This window comes from Ictidomys tridecemlineatus, chromosome 3, assembly GCF_052094955.1.
Source record: "Ictidomys tridecemlineatus isolate mIctTri1 chromosome 3, mIctTri1.hap1, whole genome shotgun sequence".
NCBI classification, from domain to species: Eukaryota; Metazoa; Chordata; class Mammalia; order Rodentia; family Sciuridae; genus Ictidomys; species Ictidomys tridecemlineatus.
Genome location: NC_135479.1, coordinates 132,877,928 through 132,898,450, shown reverse-complemented (window position 1 = coordinate 132,898,450; position 20,523 = coordinate 132,877,928). Strand labels below are relative to the sequence as shown.

The 20,523-nt window shown below is 40.1% G+C and overlaps 1 protein-coding gene and 1 long non-coding RNA gene across 23 annotated transcripts in view; one reads left to right on the top strand and one right to left on the bottom strand.

Moving 5' to 3' along the window:
- Nucleotides 1-20,523, bottom strand: part of LOC144376351 (uncharacterized) — a 222,917-nt gene that overhangs the window by 80,592 nt on the left and 121,802 nt on the right. For 4 of the 22 annotated variants that reach the window (XR_013436716.1, XR_013436721.1, XR_013436734.1 and 1 more), the window contains one exon: nt 12,194-12,395. The exons of the other annotated variants lie outside the window; for them this stretch is intronic. The gene's annotated coding sequence lies outside the window, so the exon portion shown is untranslated. Of the gene's footprint in view, nt 1-12,193; nt 12,396-20,523 lie in introns of those variants that run through there. 22 annotated transcript variants of the gene reach the window in all.
- On the top strand, nt 713-10,825 carry LOC144376354 (uncharacterized). The gene is made up of 2 exons (XR_013436742.1): nt 713-1,231; nt 10,578-10,825. It is a non-coding gene; the product is annotated as an uncharacterized LOC144376354 (long non-coding RNA).

The following is a 20,523-nucleotide window of genomic DNA, read 5'->3' as shown; positions in this document are numbered from 1 at the left end:
GAAAGACACCTCTTCTCTGAGAGAATCCAAAGAAATTTAAGTAGACTCATGTGTGCTCTTTGTGTGAAACGCAGTGGCCACAATTCAAATAAGTCTATTAACAGCACATTAATAAGAATGAGCTGGGGATAGATGTGGGATTGCAAAATAAGTTCACAAAGTCATTTAAATTAGGAACACACTGTGTGATTGGAAATCCACACTACCCTGTCCCTGTCATCCCAGCTGCCCCCTTGGAGGAAGCCTCATTGTTTCCACTGTGTCTTTTACTGATGAGTAGATTGGAGCACCTTCTTTGTGCCTATCCCTGACCCAGATAGGACAGGAGGACAGAGGAGTAGTTCTTACCCTCAGAGAGCTCCAGTGTGATTGATGAATTTGACTTTGGTTGCACTGAACATAGCATATGCCTGCAAAACTACTAAACTTAATAATTACAGGCAGGGTGAGGATCAGAACTGAATGGGTGATATTGCAGATTTGGACTGCAGTAACATCTTATAATGATGCAGCTTGGGGTAACTTCAGGAATACTAATGAAGCCTGAGGATTTTATACAGAGGGGTTTCAGGGAGAGGAAGTGGCAGATGCAGGGCAATACAGCGACTTAATGGTAACAATCATGGCTGTTAGGTATCAGTCTCTGTGCTACACATTTTGTGTATCCAAGTCTTATATAAACCATGACAATGTTATGAGGTAGGTATTATCCAAGTTAGAGAAAAGGAAACTCAGGCATAGAGTTGAGAGTTGCTTGCATGTAGTCACACAGCTAATTAGTTAGAGAGGTGGGATTTGAACCCCAGTACTTTGGACTGCAAAGTCCATTTTGCTTTTAATGATTAATAAAAAAAAATGTGAAACTTCCTTTAACACAGAGAATGTTTGAATGTATTCATCGATTTATTTAGTATCTATTTTTCTGAGGACTGACTATGAGCAGATCAGGGGATATAAAATATTAATAAGTACAGATTATTAGCCTCCTGGATCTCAAAGTATAATGAAGTGACTGACATATGAAGATGAAAAGTATGATACAAGTGCTGTGGGATCTGAGGGCAGAGTAAATAGTTCTGCCTGGAGGGAATAAGGGGCAACGTCTCAGAGATGATGAAATTTGCAATATGACTGAATTTGCCAATCAGAGAAGGACAAAAGCAACTTTCCAGCAACTTTGTAACAGCGTGTACAAAGGCCCCAAATTGTGGGGAAAAACTGATACTTTGAGGTAAGTCGTTCAGAGTAACCGTGTGGTGTGGAAATGTTGGCACTGAAGCTCAAGATCAGATTGGGAAGAGAGTTGTGTTCCCCACCTAGAGCACTTTTGCCTCAATTCTACAGGCAATAGATTATTAGTAGGATTCTTAAACAAGAGTGTGTGCTGATTAGACTTGCTTTCTAAAAAGATAACCCAAAGAGACATGGAGCTTGGAGAGCCGATGTTGCAGTGGTCCTGCTGAAAGCGAATGAGAGCTTGAGCTGAGGCATTGTGGCTGGAAAGACAGGAGGACCGAAATTCAATTCCTAGGGTTTGACTGATATGGGAAGGGAAGGAAAAGAAGTGATTGTGAAAGACTCTAACTCCTAGTTTTATAGCTGAAGTGGATGCATTCACCAGGGCTGACCACAGAGGACACAGCAGATTTTATAATGCTAGAGTGAGAGGTGCAGACAAATGAATTCTCTTTTGAGTGTGTTGTTTGAATCTTCTGCAGAAAATACTCCACTGGAGTTATGAGTAGGCATTTGGGAAGACAAATGAGGTGTTTGGGAGGGTGCTGGAGAGAGAGATTCAAGAGACATCAGAATATGAATGTGTTTACAGCTCTAAAGCTAAATGATTGGAGTTAAGAGGTTGGGGTAATAGAAGGTGGAATATTGATGAATCTCAACATTAAATTGTGAACATCAGAGAAGGGAGAGTGGAGAACCAGGAGAGATTTTTATGACTAGTGGAGTGGTAAGTTTTTAGTGCAAATATCACTATGAGTGTGAGAAGGATGAAGGCTTCAGTCAGATCATTTGATTTGGCAAAGAGGAGGTCACACCAGGGACCTCGGAAAGAGGATTTTGATTGTCGGGTAAGGGTATGTGTGTGGAGTGTTACAAGCCAGGTTGTAGTGGGTTGAGGATAGTTGAGAAGTGAGACCTTTGAGGTAATGGTGTGCACTCAATAAATTGAGCTGTGAAGAGAAGAGAGATATACCAATTGCTGGGTAAAAATATGAATGATTTAGAGAGTCAAGGGCACTGAGAAGCTGAAAGAAATGAGTTCAGGAAACAGGAGAGACTGAGGAGCCAAGAGGTAATGAAGTAAACTGGCGAAGCAAGTTCTTGAAGAAGGCGGAAGAGAGCCTAGTACACCAGCCACGTTGAGAAGAGAAGCCTCAACATCTGACCCAGGAAGGAAGGGGAAAAGGAGGGCTTTGCATTGTGTTTGGAAGGTAAGGAGCAGAAGCTCAAAGAAAACTTAATGAATGTTTTGGTCTGATTGTTTGTGTCCCCACAAAATTCATATGTTGAAACTTAATCATCTCCGATGTGATAATATTTGGAGGTGAGATCTTTGGGAAGTAATTAGCTCAGGAGGGTGGGATCCTCAAGGATAGGATTAGTACCTGATAAAGAAGACCCTACAGACCTCTCTGGCACTTTTTCCACCAACTGAGCATAAAGTAAGAAGTTAACAATCAGAAAATGACCTCAAATGATCAGAATGCTGGCATTCTGATCTCAGACTCCTAATCTCCAGAATGAGAAATCCCTCTTATCTACAAGCCACCCAGTCTCTGGTATTTTGTTACGCACTCCAGATGAAGACGATGACATTCTCGTTGCATCCCATCATTGTGTACACGGGAAAATGGAGACCCAGAGAAGTACAGTAACTTGTTCCAGTTTGTGATGCAAGTTAACCGAAGGGCTACACCTGGAAATCAAGTCTCCTGACTCCCCTTTCTGGGCTCTTTTAGTTCCCCAGCTGCTTCTTAGATCTTCATGGCCTGAGGTAGGTCCTGAGACAAGGGAAGATGAGCATTGATCTCTAACAAAAGTCCTTCCTCATAAGTGCCTGGAAAGAAGAGCTTGAGGAACTTCTTCTAGTCCTGTTAATGGATTCAAATATAATGCAGGCTCTGAAAATCTCCTTTAAATATCTGGCCCTTAACTCTGCACAAAGAACCACATGGATGAGAACTTCAGGATCCTTGAATCTCTTCTGGCATTTGCTCTGAGCGGCTAACCTCATCTTGTTCTTTCCACACCGTCTTCACTTGCTTTTTATACCTACGTCCTTTGGTTTCGGCTGGTGCTGCCATTTCCTGCCCAGCTTCTCCCTGACTGAAGATTGCTCTGGCTCATCCTTTTCTGGTCACTTCTACAGACAGGGATACCCTCGTGGCAGGTCCTCACTGATGTCACCTTGTCTTCCTTGAGTGACACTTGGACAAATAGGCCCTTCTTTGCTAACTTTAAGTTCTCTACTAATTTACAATTGTTTTCCATGGTTTTTCTAAAATTATGAATCCAGTCACTATTTATTGAGATCATAGTGCCTGGCAGGGATTGGAGTGATGAGTCAGACAGTCTCTGCCTTTAAGGAGCTTCTGTCTAATATTAGGGAGTAAAACAGCAAATTAAACTCTAAGTGTGAAAGTGTTTAGCAGGATGCCCAACTTAATAGGTGAGAAATCATTTCCATTTTTAAATGATATACATAAATAATTGAGCAAAAGGATAACGATGATTCTGATAACTAGGAGATTCCTAGATTCAGCTAGCAGCACAAGGGAATGCTTATCAGAAGAAGTCAAATACAAACATAAAGAAGGGGTCAGATTTGGGCAGGCAGAGGTAGGGGTTGTTGGGGACGAGGGCACGTTTCAGATGGAGAGAATTTGTCTGATAAGCAACTGTGTTTGCAGGTCAAAGCAACTATTAGAGAGACCCCTGAGAGGTCAATGCCTTTTATCTCATAGCAATGAAATCAAGAAATGATTCCAGGCCCAATCCTGTGATTCCTAGGGCTGGCAACCAAGGCAGGATTAGTACCCAAGACAAAGGGCCAAAGAGCTCTGGGTTCCTTCCCCACCCCCATTCTGACTCATTGTGGGACTGAACTGAGTTTTAATGCTCATTTCCGTTGGTCAAACCAGGACAATTTGAATGCACCTGCCTCACTTCTGTCACCCCTGCCTGGTGAGGGTGGCCGTTGTGAGGGGCAGGGAGCACTTCCTAATAATGCTTCTGTGGCTTAGGCCCCACGTGAAGGCTTTTGGCGGTCTCACTCAAATGAGATGAGGGCCGGCTGACTGCTCAGCCACACGTGGAGGACAGCTTGGCTATTCCTCTCAGTGGTCTTCTGTTCTGGTTTTGAAGTTGCAAATTTCAGAAGCGGGTGCTGCTCTTAAAAAAGGAGGGGTGATGAAGTGGAGCGCCACCTGTCAGAGAGCAGCCAGGACCTGCCTGAAGCGCTCTGCATCTTTCTCTCCTGAATCCCATTAAACCCACCTCTTCTACCCCAGGGAATTAGATATGTTTGAAATGCACAGAAAATGGTCTCAGAAAAAAAAAAAAAAGATGAATGTGTGGAGCAAACAGTTAAAACTGCACATCACAGTGCACCTGGAAGGGTCAGTGCCTTTACACTCAAAGTAATTGTCTGGGAACTTGTGCTTGGCCAAGCAGAGGGCCGCTTTGTTTATCTGCAAGGGCACAAAAGCTTGGCTTATCCATTCAGGGGCCTGCTCCCACCAGCCACACCTGCATGGTGGCCAACAAACCGCAGAACCCTGAGATGTGTTATTATGACATTGTCCCCAGAGACCGCAAGATGGACGGGTCAATGTTCTAAACAGCAATTGGAAGTGCTACCTATTGGGCTAGGGGTGCAACTCAGTAATAGAGTGTTTGTCTAGTGTGCACAAGACCCTGATTCAATCCCCAGTACTGTAAAAAATCCCAAAACCAAACAAGATATATCCAGAGGTGTTAAACTGTTGAATTCTCTTGGTCTTCAGGGTAGATGATGATGATGGTGATGATGATGATGATGGTGATGATGAGGATATCAATAACTTTCTGCAGTAGTGAGTCATAATGCTCCAAAACACTTTCACATTTATAAACTCATTTTCTTTCAATAGCACACTGGAGATCCCAGTTATCTTTGGAGTATCCCTAAAAGATTAACCACCACCTCTAGTAAAGCAAACTTAAGTGTAGATTCATTATTTAGAGCTGAACAAAGTGGAACTTTCAGGATTTGCATTGTGGTCTTGCCCTTACCAGCTGGGTGACCTTGAACAAACCACTTCACTCCTCTGAGCTTTAGCTTCTTCATATGTAAAACTGTGTTAATAATAACTGTCTCAGAGGGCTATTGTAGGGGTTTAAATGATTTCATGTAAATAAAAAGGACATTATAAACTGTAAAGCATTATGCAAATATTAATTACCATCTATACAAGAATGGGTTATTTTCGAAAATGAATGTAAATTTAGTTATGAGATGGTGTATGTGATGGGTCTGAAAGAGCACTTTACTTGGAATCAGAAGACAGGGTTCTGTTTTGGCCCCTCATGTCAGGTGGCAGTGAAGGGTATGGTTTTCAGACAGGCAAACAGTGATGCATCTGCCAGTAAAAACTCCTGCCACCATTCACTGTCACATTGTCACTTGTGATTGGTTCAATGATATTCCCAAAGATGTTCATAGCCTAATGCCTGGAATCTGTGAATATGCCATCCTGTATGATAAAGCGACTTTGCAGATGTGATTAAATTAAGAATCTTGAGGTGGGGGATTATCCTCGATTATCCAGATGGACCCAAGTAATCACTAGGGTCTTTATAAGAGGGATGTAGAACCAAAAAAAAAAAAAAAAGATGTAGAAAGAGTCAGAGATATATAAAATAACAGAAGCAGAGATTGAGCAAGGCACTTTGAAGATAAAAGAAGGGGCCAGACATGGAAGAATATTGTGCCTCTGGAAACAAAAAATGGACAAAAAGTTCTCCTCTAGCAGGAACCCTTCAGTCTGACCACTTAACCTAAAAGTCCAGAGAAACTAATTTTGGACTTTTGGCTTCCAAAACAATAAAGCAACTGATTTATGTTGTTTTAAGCCACAAAGTTTGTGAACTTCATTACAGCTACATTTGGAAACTCATTCACCACCTCACCTTGAGGTTCCCAGTCTCCAAATACTGTGGCTCCTGTCTTCATCCTCCCAACCTATATCTAACTTCTAACTAGATTGGTGGGCTCTGCCGAGTTTCCCTCCACTTGTTCCCTTTCTTGGTGGGTCATGATGGAGCTGGACTTTCTGGTTCTGCACAGCTCATGCATTATCAGAATTTACAACCAAGGAGCTAACTCATCGATTCCACACCTCAAGTTGGCTGAAATGCTTCTTGGAGCATTCAGGCTCAGGAAGTGTAGCTTTTGAGACTTTGAGAAAGTTATTTAAACTATTTTCTCATCTGTCATTTGGAGATCAAGTTTCTTTCTATGCCAACCTCATAGGCTAGAGACTTCAGAGAAATGATAGCAATGAAAGCTCCCTGTCACTTCAGGAAATTCTGTACAGATGAGAACTCCTCTCATCATCATCATGATTATTTGAAAAAGATGGAATCTTCTAACAAGCTCTTCCCAACGAAATGAATATGTTTTGATAAGTGACAGATGCTTTGATTCTGGACAAGGGAAACATTTTGTAAGAGGAACATCCTTTAGAGCATTTGGTCACCTGAATTATTCACAAACTTGAAGCCTAATTTGGATATGAACCCCAAAATATAAAAACTTGGTGCTGTGAAGACATGAAATAATTGCTCAGTAACAACACCCATTTAGAAGTGGCAAGGTCGGGCAAATGTCACTGGTCATTTTCTTTGTAGAACAAAAAGTGGAAATGGCACATCGCTAATCAGTAACAAGGTTCTATGAAAATAGGGGCTTTAAAAATATCTTTTGGCCACAAGAGAGCCAACAGCAGAGGAGTCATGTATCACTGTGTACCCATGCTTGCTGCATCTGGTCATTGAAAAATGGACACTACTAATTATAGGCTCTTTCTCAAACACAGAAACCAGAATTTACCTAAAACTCACACTCAGCCCTCAAAATGGTTATGCATTGCAGCCTCACTCACTTTCTCTAAGTTGATTAAGATCAGAAGAAAAAAAAATCAAGTAATCATTTTGTAAATTTAGTCAGAGGAGCAGAGAACATGAGAATAAATGGGCTGGTGTTGGAAAGGAAAAACGTTTATCCACCACTTAGATCAAGATGCAAGGTTACTCTTTTCCAAACATGCTATCTGATTTAATTCTCATGATGACCCCATTATCTGCCTAGTAATCTCCATTTTGGAAGTGAGGAAGATGGAGTCAGAGAGATTAGGTAACTGCCAAAAGATCACAGCCCAATGTGGTGCAGCTGACTTTCTAGATTACTGCTAGTTCATCCTTTCACAAAAGAAGAAAAGTGAGAGGAATTGATTGCCCTGAGGACATGCACTTATTGGGTGCCCTTTTGAGTTGTAATATTTAGGTTTACTAAATGATTGCTTTGATCCTCTTTTTTGAAATAACCCTGAAAGTGCTCTACATCCTTGCAAACCCAAAAGAACTGAATAGGACTCCCAAACTGCTTTCATTATCCCCCAGATTTGGTACTTCCAGAGAGCTTTGCCAAGGGTTCTGGGTGTGTCAATGCTCATGGTTTCATGGGAAACTGAAGACCCTTTCCTGATTCTTTGGCAGGTTTTGCTTCAGGATGAATCTGCACTCACTGGAAGTAGTGAGCAGAAGTTTGCTAACTCTTTCTTATGCGCAATGCCAGGAGTAAGACAAGTATTGTCTTTGAAGCTACCACACTGGAGGTCAGGACCTGGCTAACCTAATTTAATTTTTTCTTAGCTATGCATTTCTTGGCCAGCCAGGAGTGGGACTAGATAACCCTCTATGTGTGGATTTCTCATTCCTAGGAGATCAGTTTGATGGAGTTGTGAAATGTCAAATATATGAGGTTGGTGAAGGGAAATTCTACATGGGGTTTGGTTTTGTATTTGACATCTAAGCTTTTGTTTTTTCACAGAGAATTGAGAACACTCCAGCATCCCTTCTCAAGAGAATGCACCCCATGTTCCTTTGAAAGTGGTGATCCAACAAGGCACTATAAAACTATGATAGACTGAGTCCCTGCCAAAATGGTAGAGCTAAAGATGGAGAATAGATTGATTGCAAGTAGAAGGCAAAGCTAGAGTAGATCATAGGAGAGAAAGACAGGATAGAAGTGGAGAGGAAGCTAAAGTGGGCTAGGAACTCTGCTTCTGCATGAGATGCTGTAGACCAGACCAGTCACCAGAAAGCAAAAATCTAGAGTTTCCAGCTGGATTGGTGTTCCTTGTATCACTTAAGTTATTCCACCTCCCTGTATGGCATTTCCCTCAAATGTGCTGCTATCTCACAGTATTGTGAAGATTACAAAACAGTGCATGTGAACATTCTTGCGAAAATGTGAAGTGCTATGTGATGTAATAATCATCATCAACTGTAGAGCCCTCACAGATTGTCCCATTAGGCAGCAATTCTTGTTCCTCTTTTTCAGATGAGGGAAAGTAGGTCTGAGCTGGCATGACCTTTTTAAGGGCATTCATCCAGTAGGTGATAGAACCAGGGTGTATTTCTAACAGAGAACAGAAGTTAGGAGTATGGTGTTTCCCCTGATGTGTGAGATGCCCTAGCATGTGTCTATGCCACTACAATCAAATATAACATCAGGAGAAAGGGACAGGCTCCAGTCCCTGCATCACAGAGCACCCCCAAGCTCTGTAGTTTAGTGGAGAGTTCTCCTTGAATTATTGTATGTATTAAAGTAAATGAGTATATATTTAGCATTTTGCATGTGGTGGGCATTCAGAAAAGTGTGCTATTATTATCAGATTGGATTTTATTGCTATTATTATTATTGTTATTATTGGGTACCAGGGATTGAACTCAGGGGCACTCAGTCGCTGAGCCACATCCCCGTCCCTATTTTGTATTTTATTTAGAGAAAGGGTCTCACTGAGTTGCTTAGTGCCTTGCTTTTGCTGAGACTGGCTTTGAACTTGTGATCCTCCTGCCTCAGCCTTCCGAGCTGCTAGGATTATAGGTTTACAGGCCTGCATCACTATACCTGCCTATTATTAGTAGTAGTATTGTTATTATTATTAGTATTTGAGTTAGGTCTCACTATTTTGTCCAGGATTGTTTTAACTAGTTAGCTCAAGTAAGTGATCCTTCTGCCTCAGCCTCCTGAGTAGCTGGGACTATAGACATGCACTTCCACATGAACATAAAATGTAATATCAATATTTAGTTCAGCGTGAAGAGTGACTTGTTATTTACAAATTCAGGATCTGGAACCTAGTCACCACACCGAAGCTAGTCCTTTTCACCCTGCCACACATTCCCTAAATTGCCAAATGACCTTGTGTGAGCATTCCATATCCTGTCCTTCAATCTGGCCTTCGATTTCTACATCTGCAAAGTGAGAAGATGGAATGAAATTATGCCTAAGGTCCCCTCCTGCTCTGGGTCTCTGATGAAAAGCTTATGTTCAGGCCTAGACCCTGCTTGCTTGGAGCCTGGCTTTAGAGGGGCTGGACCCTGGAGCCGTGCCCAAATCACAGGCCTGGCTTGGCGCTCATCATTGCCTTTGACTGCCAAAAGGACAGAATTCTCTAGAGAAACTGAGTGCAATCTGGCCAGCTTCTGATGGCCTTAAGTTATCCCTTGACCTCGAACTTCTGATTATCTGTAGGTTATTTTTTTAATGGCTTAGGCATCGCTATTTTATCTCTCTGGAGAACCCTTCCTTTCTACTTTCATTATGTGCCTCCAACAACAGGGAACAGGAACTGGGAGACAGACAATTGACATATAATTTTTGTCTCTGTGTCACCCTGGGGAAGTCGCTTTAAAAACAGGATTATCAGGAAGGGCTATCCTGGCTTGAAAGTTTTGACATCCATGTGGCTTCCTCTTGAGAGGAAAATGGAAGACCCAGGGTGTATGTGACTTTACAATAAGAACATCATTGGATTTTACTAGATTGTATAGTAACAATTGGAAAATGGTTCAGGGCTAGTTCATTTCAATTGCCCTTTTAAACAACTTTTCCAAAATATTGCAAAGGAGGAGGGTGAGAAAAATGCTTTCTGTATCTGCTCCGCAAAGAGGTTGTAAGTCTTAAATGTAAAATTTGGTTTAAAGTGTAATTCTTTTTCCTTCTGTCGACCTCCCTCTCTATTTCTAGATGGGATCCAAAGTGCTACAAAGTTCAATGAAAGTCAGTTTCCAAGGTTTGCTGGATGAAGGTGCTTCTCTTGGGCCATGCCACTGTGCCCAGGACCTAACTTGTCACCTGGCTTCATTCTGCAGAACTGAAGCAGAGACCCATTCATCCCCCTGGCATAGGACAAGTAGTGCCAAGGCCCTACCTAAGCAGAGGCTGGGAGCAGGACCCTGCTACCCTATCTGCCCTGAAAATGAAGCATTTCATTTTGGTTTTATTTTAACAGGGAGAGGGAAGGAAGCTCCTTGACCCATGCTCCACTTTGGGGGCAAAGGCTCTTCAGACCCTCTGAGTGCTGCCAGAAGTCCCTTGGGGAAAAGAGAGACCAGTGCCACAGCCTGGGGACAGCAGTTGCACAACTCACCACAAGGCAACAGGGCAACACGGAAGGATGGTTCCAGCCTCCTGGGGCCAGTGGATAAATGCCGACCCAGACTCTGGTCACAACGGAACAACCAACTCCCTTAAAGAAAATGAATCCTCCATTTTCTCGCCTGTCAAACTAGGAAATGGGATGCTTTGTAGACTAGAAAAGCACATTTGGCATCATCTCTCACAACCTCTTTATTGTATACACTTGAAATCTGAGCACCAGAGATGGGGAATCATTTCTAAAAGACAAGACCCCTCCCTCATGTTCAAGTTCTGCTTTCTCTTCTAGATAATCCCCAAGATTTTCTTCAGCTCTAGGAATCTATTACTCTAAAGACATAGTCCCCTACCTGCTCTGGCTGCTGACTGTGGACCTGTGATGGGACCCTTGGTGACATTGTGTCCAGCTATTTCCCTCATATAGAAATCATTAATCTTATGGAATCCTGAGCAGATGATCTACTTAGCAAAGCTTCTGGAAGGCCTGATGTAATGCTTTTGAACACCCAGAGTTGCTTCAGGCAGAACCTCCAGAGAGGGAATTGGGCAAGGCGACTTGGCCTTCTGACCACAGGCCAGTAACCATCCAAAGACCTGTGCTCCTTGTGAATCTCGGGTCCTGAATAGCTTTGTGACCTTGAACAAGCCTCATTCCCCTTCTGAGCCTCGGTTTCCTCATATTTAAAACTAGTGGTTGTACTAGATGATCCCTAAGGCACCTTCCAGCTCTGACATTCCATTACAGAATATTTCCCAATCTTTGTATTCCTTGGGGGATTTTACTCAGAAACTAGGAGGATGTTCTTCACCACAGGAAATCTGGGAATGCTTGAAGGATTCTGGACTATAAAACAAATATTAGAAAAAAACCTAAGAATATTTTGTTTCCCTGTCCTTTGGGCTCATAAGGTCCATATCAAATGTTCACAAAAACTGCATCTACATTTTCATGTGTAGAGAGGTAGATGGGAAAGATAGGAGTGATGCTTATTATGAAATTGACCAGATCCCATCAGAGACATAGATCCTACCATCCAAGCACTTATCTACTAAGAAGCTAATATATATATATATATATATATATATATATATATATTTTTCTGAATACAAACTATGAGAATTTAAAGCCAATAAAAAGGATTTAGAGGGGAAAGAGTCAATGTGTTTGGGGATATTATGACCATCTTCATAGCAAAGTTTGAATTTGGGAAAAGAAATGATCATAAGAGGTAAAGGACATAGATCAAAGGAACTACCAAGAACAAGGGCAGAGGCAGGGAAGGTAGGTGAGGTTGAGTGGCTAGCAAATGGGGAGTTTGCTCAGCTTGGGAACAGGGCTCTGAAGAGGAAGAGTGGGGAAGAAGATGAATTACATTAACCTGTCACATTTCCCAGGTTATTATGTAAGATAATTTGTCCAAATATTTGTTCAGTTCATTTTTGAATTCCTAAAAAGATAACACACAGTCATTTCTTGAAACTTGTTTAATGAATAAATAAATTATATTATGTGGTGCTTCCCTTCTCCTCCAGAACCATCAATGCACTATGTTGACATAACCATATCGTGGACCCTTAGAAGTCAGGTTGAACATGATACTTATCCTGTTGACTGTCATAGGTGTGAAATGTCATCCCTTAGCTCCGTAACTGTAGATAGGTTATTTCTCACCTGGGGAAGAAAGTTGTGTCATGTACATCAGCTTCTAACAGTTAAAATGTGACATGCATATGATACGAACAAGATGTAGGATTTAGCAATTCTAATGCAAAAATAGGCCCATCAGCTTCAATCCTTTGCAATAGCTTATAGGGCCAGTTCTAGGGACAACAGAACAAAGAAAATCCTAGGAATCATTCCTGGGTTGCTACAAATGAAATCCCTTAAGGAAATGTGTTGATAAATATTTACTGAGATTCTGTCACTTAGCAATGTATCCAGGTTGCCACAGAAAGCATAAGAAGGGATATGAACTTTTCTGCTTCTGTGCTGTGGTGGTGAATAACAAACTAATACATGTTCTAAAACTGCATAGAACTAAATACACGTATACAAATGGGTATAAGTAAAAGTAAGGAAGTTCCAATAAGATAAAATAAATTGTATCAATGCGAATATACTGGTTGTTACATTACACTATAGTATTTCAAGATGTTACTATTGGGGAAAACTGGATAAAAGACACATGAGGTTTCTCTGTGTTGCTGTTTACACTGCACGTGAATCTACAATTATCTAAGTAAAATTTTCATTTAAAAAAAAAGACTCAGATGGGTTCACTGGTGAATTTTTTTTAAAAAATATTTTTAGTTGTAAACAGACACAATACCTTTGTTATAGTTATTTAATTTTATGTGGTGCTGAGGATCGAACCCAGTGCTTCACACATGCTATGCAAGCGCTCTACCACTAAGTCACAACTCTAGCCCTCACTGGTGAATTTTTAAGAAAAAAAAATTATACCAATTATCTTCCAGAAGATAGAAATAGAGGAAATACTGCTTAACTCATTCTATAAGGACAGCATTATCTTTATAAAATCAAACAGATATTACAAATAAAGAAGTAAAGAATCTACAGACCATTATCTTTCAAAAACATAATCTCAGTAAAGTATTAGCAAACTGAATCCAACAGTGTTTAAAAATAATTATACAGCATGACCACCTGGAACTTATCACATTTTTTCAAAAGCTGTTTTAACATTCACCAATCAATTAATGTAATATTAAAGGATAAAGAATGAAACCATATAAGCATATTAATAATGCAGTAAAAGCATTTAACAAAACCAACACCCATTCATAATTAAAACAACAACAACAACAAAACTTTCCCCTCTAAGAATAGAGGGGAACTTCCTCAACACTACAAAAACATCTACAAAATTCCAATTATCATTAAATTTGATGGTGAATACCTCAAAACTTTTCTATCTAAGATCAGGAACAAGGTAAGGATATAGCCTCTCATTACTGCTTTTCAACATTGTACTGGAGATCAAGACTAATGCAATAAGATAAGAAAAAGGAAATAAAAAATATATCAATTGCATAGGATGAAATAATATCCTCTTTGATCATAGATGACATAATTATATTTAGAAAATCTAAAGGAATCACCAAAAAATCTCCTGAGACTAATAAGCAGTTATACCAGGGTTGCAGGATACAAGGGTAACATATAAAAATCAACTGTTTTCCTATATATCAGCAATAAACTCATTTGAACTTAAAAACACCCTGCCATTTACATTAGTACCCCCCAAACAATATATTTTTGCATAAATTTAACAAAATATATACAGGATCTACATGGAGTTTTGAAAAACTCTGATAAATAAATAAATGGAGAGATATTTCATATTTATAATAGGAAAACTTGAATTATGAACATCTCAGTTCTTCCTAACTTGATCTATAGATTCAACACAATTCAACCAAAATCAGAGTCAGTTATTTTGTTGATATTCATAAACTGATCCTCAAGATTATGCAGAGAGAAAAATGCCCAGAATAATCAACTCAATGTTAAAAGATTAGAAATTAGGAGGCTTGACACTATCAAACTTCAAGACTTACTGTAAAGCTACAGTGATCAAGACAACATATGACTGGCAAAAGAGAAGGAAAGTAAATCAATGGAACAGAATAAAGAGCTCATTATATACCACACAAATACAGTCAACTGATCTTTAACAAAGAAGCAAAAGTAATGGAGTAACAAAGGTAGTTTGCTGAGGGCCATAGCCAAGTAGGAATGATGTATGGCATTTTGGGTTGAAAGGTGATGCCAGCAAGCCACTGAGATGATATGATTATGTTAAGATCTGCATTCAATTGGATATTAGACTCCTGCTGTATGCCTCGGCCTGCTACTTTGGAGCTCTAGCGGGGACCCTCAGAGAGTTCCCATTGGTTGGGGAAGTACAGTAGGAGGGATTTCCGGAGGAGGGATTTTTTCTGTTGGCATAGGGGGGCCCCGGGAGAAGGCCGCGTGTGTGGTTCAGCATATCCCCCAGGAGCGTGCGTGGCATTGGCTGGAGTTTCAGAAATAAAGCTTGTTCCTGCTTGAGTGGCTCGTGATTTTGTGCCCAGCCAGACTGCGGCAGTAGTTTTTACAACAAATGGTGTTGGTACAACTGGACAGTCACACACATACACACATATGAAATAAATGGAGGCACAGAATTTGCACCCTTCACAAAGATTAATATGAAACATAGAAAAGTAAAATGCAAAGCTATAAAACCCCTTGATGATAACATAGGAGAAAAATGCAGATGCCCTTGGATATGGTTATGATTTTTAGATACAACACCAAAGGCATGAGCCATGAAAGAAATAATTGATATACTGGACTTCATTAAAATTAAAAACGTCTGTATGAAAGAGAATGAGAAAGAAAATCACAGATCAGGATCAAATATTTGCAAAAGGCACATCTAATAAAGGACCGTTAATCAAAACATACAACGAGCTCTTAAAACTCAACAATGAGAAATGAACAGCCATGGGGCTGGGAATATAGCTCAGTTGGTAGAGTGCTTGCTTTGCATGTACAAAGCCTGGATTCAATCCCCAGGACCTAATAAAAAATAAATAAATAAAAAAATAAGAGAGAGAGGGTGGGGGGAGAGAAGAGAGAAAACACAAACAACCTTATTTTAAAAATGGGTGAAAGGTTTAACTAGGCATGTCATCAAAAAAGACATACAGATAGTAAATAAGCCTAAGAAGAGTTCAACATCACATATTATTGGGATTTGCTAAGTACAACAATAAGATACCACTACTTGCCAGTTAGAAGCCAAAATCCAAAATACTAAAGAAACCAAATGATGGAGAGAATTTAGAGCAACAGAAACTTTCATTTGTTGCTGGTGAGATTGCAAAATGATACAGCCATTTTAGGAGATAGTTTGGCAGTTCCATGCAAAACCAAGCATACTTCTATCATACAATTTAACAATTGTGCTTCTTTGTATTTACCCAAACAAATTGAAAACGTGTGTCCTCACTGAAGACAGCACAAAAATGTTTATAGCAGCTTATTCATAATTGCCAAAATTTGGAATCAAGACGTCATTCAGTAAGGTTCAGTGAGGGAATGATTAAATAAATGGTGGTACATCCATAAAATGGAATATTATTTGGCATTAATAAGAAATAAGTTGTGCTGGGGATGTAGCTCAGTGGTAGACACCTTGCTTAGCATGTGCAAGTTCCTGAGTTCCATCCCCAGTACTACAAAAAAGGAGGTGAAGGGGGAGGAAGAGGAGGAGAAGAAGGAGTGTGAAGAAGAAGGAAAAGGAGAAACAGGAGGAAAGAAGAAACAAGTTGCAAGTTGTCAAACCATGAAAAGATATGGAGGAAGCCTAAAAACCTAAGCATTAAGCCTAAATGCATAAGCCTTTCTGAAAAATCTACATATTGTATGATTTAAATTATATGACATTTTGGAAAAGAAAAAGCTATGGGAATAGCATAAAGCAGCAGTGGTTTTCAGTGCTTTGCAGAGAGGGAAATAGAAGGGAAAAAGCACAGAGGATTTCTAGGGCAGTGATTCTACAATGATGGGTACATGTCATTTTATCTTTGTCAAAACCAATAGAACATGCAAGACTAAGAGTGAACCCTAATGCAAACTATAAACATTGGGTGATGATATGTTAACAAGTTTCATGATTACAATAAATGTTCCACTGTGGTGCAGGACACCAAGAGCAAGGGAGGTTGTACATGTGCAGGGCCTGCAGTACATGATAAACATATGAGTAACTTAACAGTAGAGATGGTCTTGAACATCAGTCCACAAGTGTTGTCCTGGATCCTGTGGGTCCCTGGAACTCTGTCAGGAGTTAATTGATTTATTAATAGTAGTTTCTTTATAATGCTAACACATTGGGCTGGGACAATGTAGCTCAGTAGTAGAATGCTTAACTGACATGTGGAGGCCCTGGGTTCAATTCTCAGCACCATAAGAATATATAACTGGGCTGGGGATATGGCTCAAGTGGTGGCGCGCTCGCCTGGCATGCGTGTGACCCGGGTTCGATCCTCAGCACCACATACAAACAAAGATGTTGCGTCCACCGATAACTAAAAAATAAATATTAAAATTCTCTCTCTCTCTCTCTCTCACTCTCTCTTTTAAAAAAAAGAATATATAACTAACACATTATTTGTTTATTTCATGCTTATTTTATCATGAATATACAATGGGTTTTCCTGACGCTACATAACATGTGGTTTTTACAGCACATTGACTATAGCAGTAGCTAGGAGAGCTCTGTTGTCCTTAAGGAGCCCATGCATCATTTAAGAGATTTTGCAAAAATATCATACAGTATCATTTTTCTCATCATATCTGTTTTGGTTTGGATAATGACAATTTTTTTAAAAAAATGAGTTATTTATCTTAGCATGTAATAAGTTTATTTTTGTTATTGTAGATGAAATAATAAACAAATATTTTTTAAAAGGAATGTGACATGCTGGCTCTTTGGTACAGAAGAAAGAACACAAGGGATAAAGGGTACAAGTGGAGATTGTCATCATGCCTGATAATTGGGGGTCATGAAAGCCCAGAAGATTCAGAGCTGCTTCTTGTCAGAATAAGCGGAGAAGCTTCCTACTCAGGAATGAGGTGCATTTGGATTGGATGGGTAGCATGCAGATGCTTGAAGCTCGCTGAGGAGTGAGGAGACGTGAAGCAGAGTGCACAGACACTGGACAAGACCAGAGAGCAGCTGAGCAGGAGAAATACAACACAAGGCATAACTGAGTCCCAGTTAAAGGGAAGAGATTGTTTTGTTTTTATCATTGCTGTTTCAAATTGGATTTGTTGAGGTATAATTTACCTACAATAAATTTCACTCCTTTTTAGCATTGAATTCAATGAGTTTTGACAAATGCACATAGTCAAGTAGCCAACACCATAATTAAGTTTTAAAACAATTCCATCAAAAAGAAAAAAAAATAATAACTGCCTTCTGTTACTCTGTGATCAATGCTGCTCCCCACTCTCTGGTAGCCAGTGATCTATACTCAGACTCACTCTCTATTTTTTTTTTCTTTTCCAAAATTTCATATAAATGGAATCATAAGGAAGGTAGCTTTTTGAGTATGATCTCTTTTTCTTAAAATATTAACAATCCATCCGTTTTGTTACCTGTATCCGTGGATTGTTCTTTTTTATTGCTGAAGACAGTCCATTATATGGATTTTCCAGTTTGTTGAACCATTCCCAGTCAATGAACATTTGAGTCATTTCCAGTTTGGGGAAATTATGAATAAAATTATTATACACATTAATTTACAAAGTTTTTTGGTGAATATATGTAGAGAAGTGATTTTTTTTTTTTAATGAAAGGTGGTGAAAATGGTTCAAGAAAACAAGTTTAAGAGTCTTAGCTTGAACAGCGTCTGCCCTTTTTACATCCTGCATGTTGGTGATTTAATGATTGTCTCCTCAGGATTCCTGAAATCAATTATTTTAAACTCAATTTTGCTAATGAGAGACATGAAGTTAACAACTAAGATCAACTTGCCAGCTTCTGTGTCCAGGCCTCCCTGCAGGAGGCAGAAAACCAGCAGGAGAAATTAATAGGCAGAACTCAAAACAAACAAATAAACAAAAAAGCACTGTGGAAATTCAAGGAAAATCTTCAGTCTTCTCCACCCACCCACTTTGTGGTAGGTCAGCAAGAAGATTATGGCTGATGTAAAAAACAAACCAAACAAACAACAACAACAAAAAAAAAACCTTTAAAGTTAAGAGCATTTTGCATCTTCAAAGAAGGTTAAGTATTATTTGTCCTGAGGGTCTGTAAAATGAGGCTCAAGTGAGTTGTCATTTAGTAATAAGGAAAGTTTGGAAGCTTGAATCCCACAAATATCAAATCCTCATTCCAAACCAGGTAAAATTTTCTCTGATACCACTCTGCTGGGTAGGTGAAGTGGGGAACAGTTGCTGAGGACCCTTACGATATTCAGAAGTTATCCAGCCAACCCTTATGCTGACTACAAATACCACAAACCTGCCATTGAGCTAGCTAAGGCATATACTACCACATTTATTTATTTATTTATTTATTATTTTAATTTTTTAAAATTTTTTTTAGTTGTAGTTGGACACAATCTCTATTTTACTTATTTATTTTATGTGGTGCTGAGGAAGGACCCCAGGGCCTCGCCCGTGCCAAGCGAGCGCTCTACCGCTGAGCCACAATCCCAGCCCTCTTTATTTATTTTTAATAAGTTATTAATTTATTGATGTTTTCGTCGGCACATTATATTTATACATAAGAGTGGGATTCGTTGTGACATATTTGTACATGCACATGATATAATTTGATGAATTTTTATTTCCCAGGATTTTTCCCTTTCTTTCCCTCCTCCCTCTCCCGATCTCCTTCCTCAACACTACTAGTCTCTTAGGGAGTAGGGAGAAAATTATGTTCTTAAATAAGGAATTAACCAATAGACAGAACATTTGGAATAAAGGAAGCTGAATACATAGCTAGTCCAGTTCTTCAATATGATCCATTCTGTGGTTCCTCCTAACCCATCCTCTCAAAAGCCTGAGTATTTTCAATATTCTCCAAGGTCTTCATCGCTTTTCAAGGCTGTTTGCTCTTCTGACTAGATCCTGTTAGGGTTTGGATCTGGAGTGTCCACCAAAGGCTCATGTGTTGAAGGCCTGGTTCCCAGTGCAGCAATGTTCAGAAATGGGGCTCTTGGGAAGTGATCAGATCATGAGGGCTCTGACCTCATCAATGCCTTAATCCATTGATTGGTTCATAGCTGAAGGTGTTATGGGGAGATGGTGGAAAGTTTAGGAGGTGAGACCTCGTTGTAGGAAGTAGGTCACTGAGAGGGTGTTTCTTGTCCCTGCCCCAAACCCACTCTCTCCCTTGTGTCTCTGCTTCCTGAATGCCATAAATTAACAACTTTCTTCTGCCATGCCCTCTGCCATGATGTCTGTTTCACTACAGGTCTGAAGGCAACGGACTCAGCTCACCCTGGACTGAAACCTCTGGAACCAAGAGACTTTCCTCCTTTGTTTTTCTCAGGTCACAGCAGCAAAAGACGGGGCTGACAAACACAGATCCTTTTTTTCTTTATAGTCCTGGGGATTGAACCCAGGGCCCCACACATGCTAGGCAAGTGTTCTACCACTGAGCTAAATCACCAGCCCCCCCTTTTTTGTTAATTTTAATACTTATTTTTTAGTTTTCAGTGGACACAACATCTTTTTATTTTTATGTGGTGCTGAGGATTGAACCCAGCGCCCCACACATGCCAGGCAAGAGTGCTACCGCTTGAGCCACATCCCCAGCCCTCATCAGCCCTTTTTAAGGGTTTGTGGTGACAAGATCCCACTAAGTTGATCAGGCTGGCCTCAAACTTGAGAGTCTCCTGATTCTGCCTCCCAAGGAGCTGGAACTACAGACATGAGCCACTGTGCCAGGGAATACAGATACTTTTCAATAGTTCATTATTCTTCTTTTTATGTTCTCATCATATAGTACCTCCATCTCTCCCGGAACATTTATCACAGTATATTATTTGTTTATTTGCTTGTCTTCCTCCGTTGTTTTATAAGTGCCCTTCAGATCAGTAATTCTGCTGTCTTCCTTCCTTGCACTTCCAGTGCTTCGGACAGTGTCTGGGTTGTAGAAGGTGTAGAAGGTATCTAATAAATATTGTTCTGATTCATTTGGAAAGCTGTCACTTCTTGTCACTAGCCACGATTCACTAGCTTCTCAGGCAGCCTATCCCATTGGTGAGCTGTT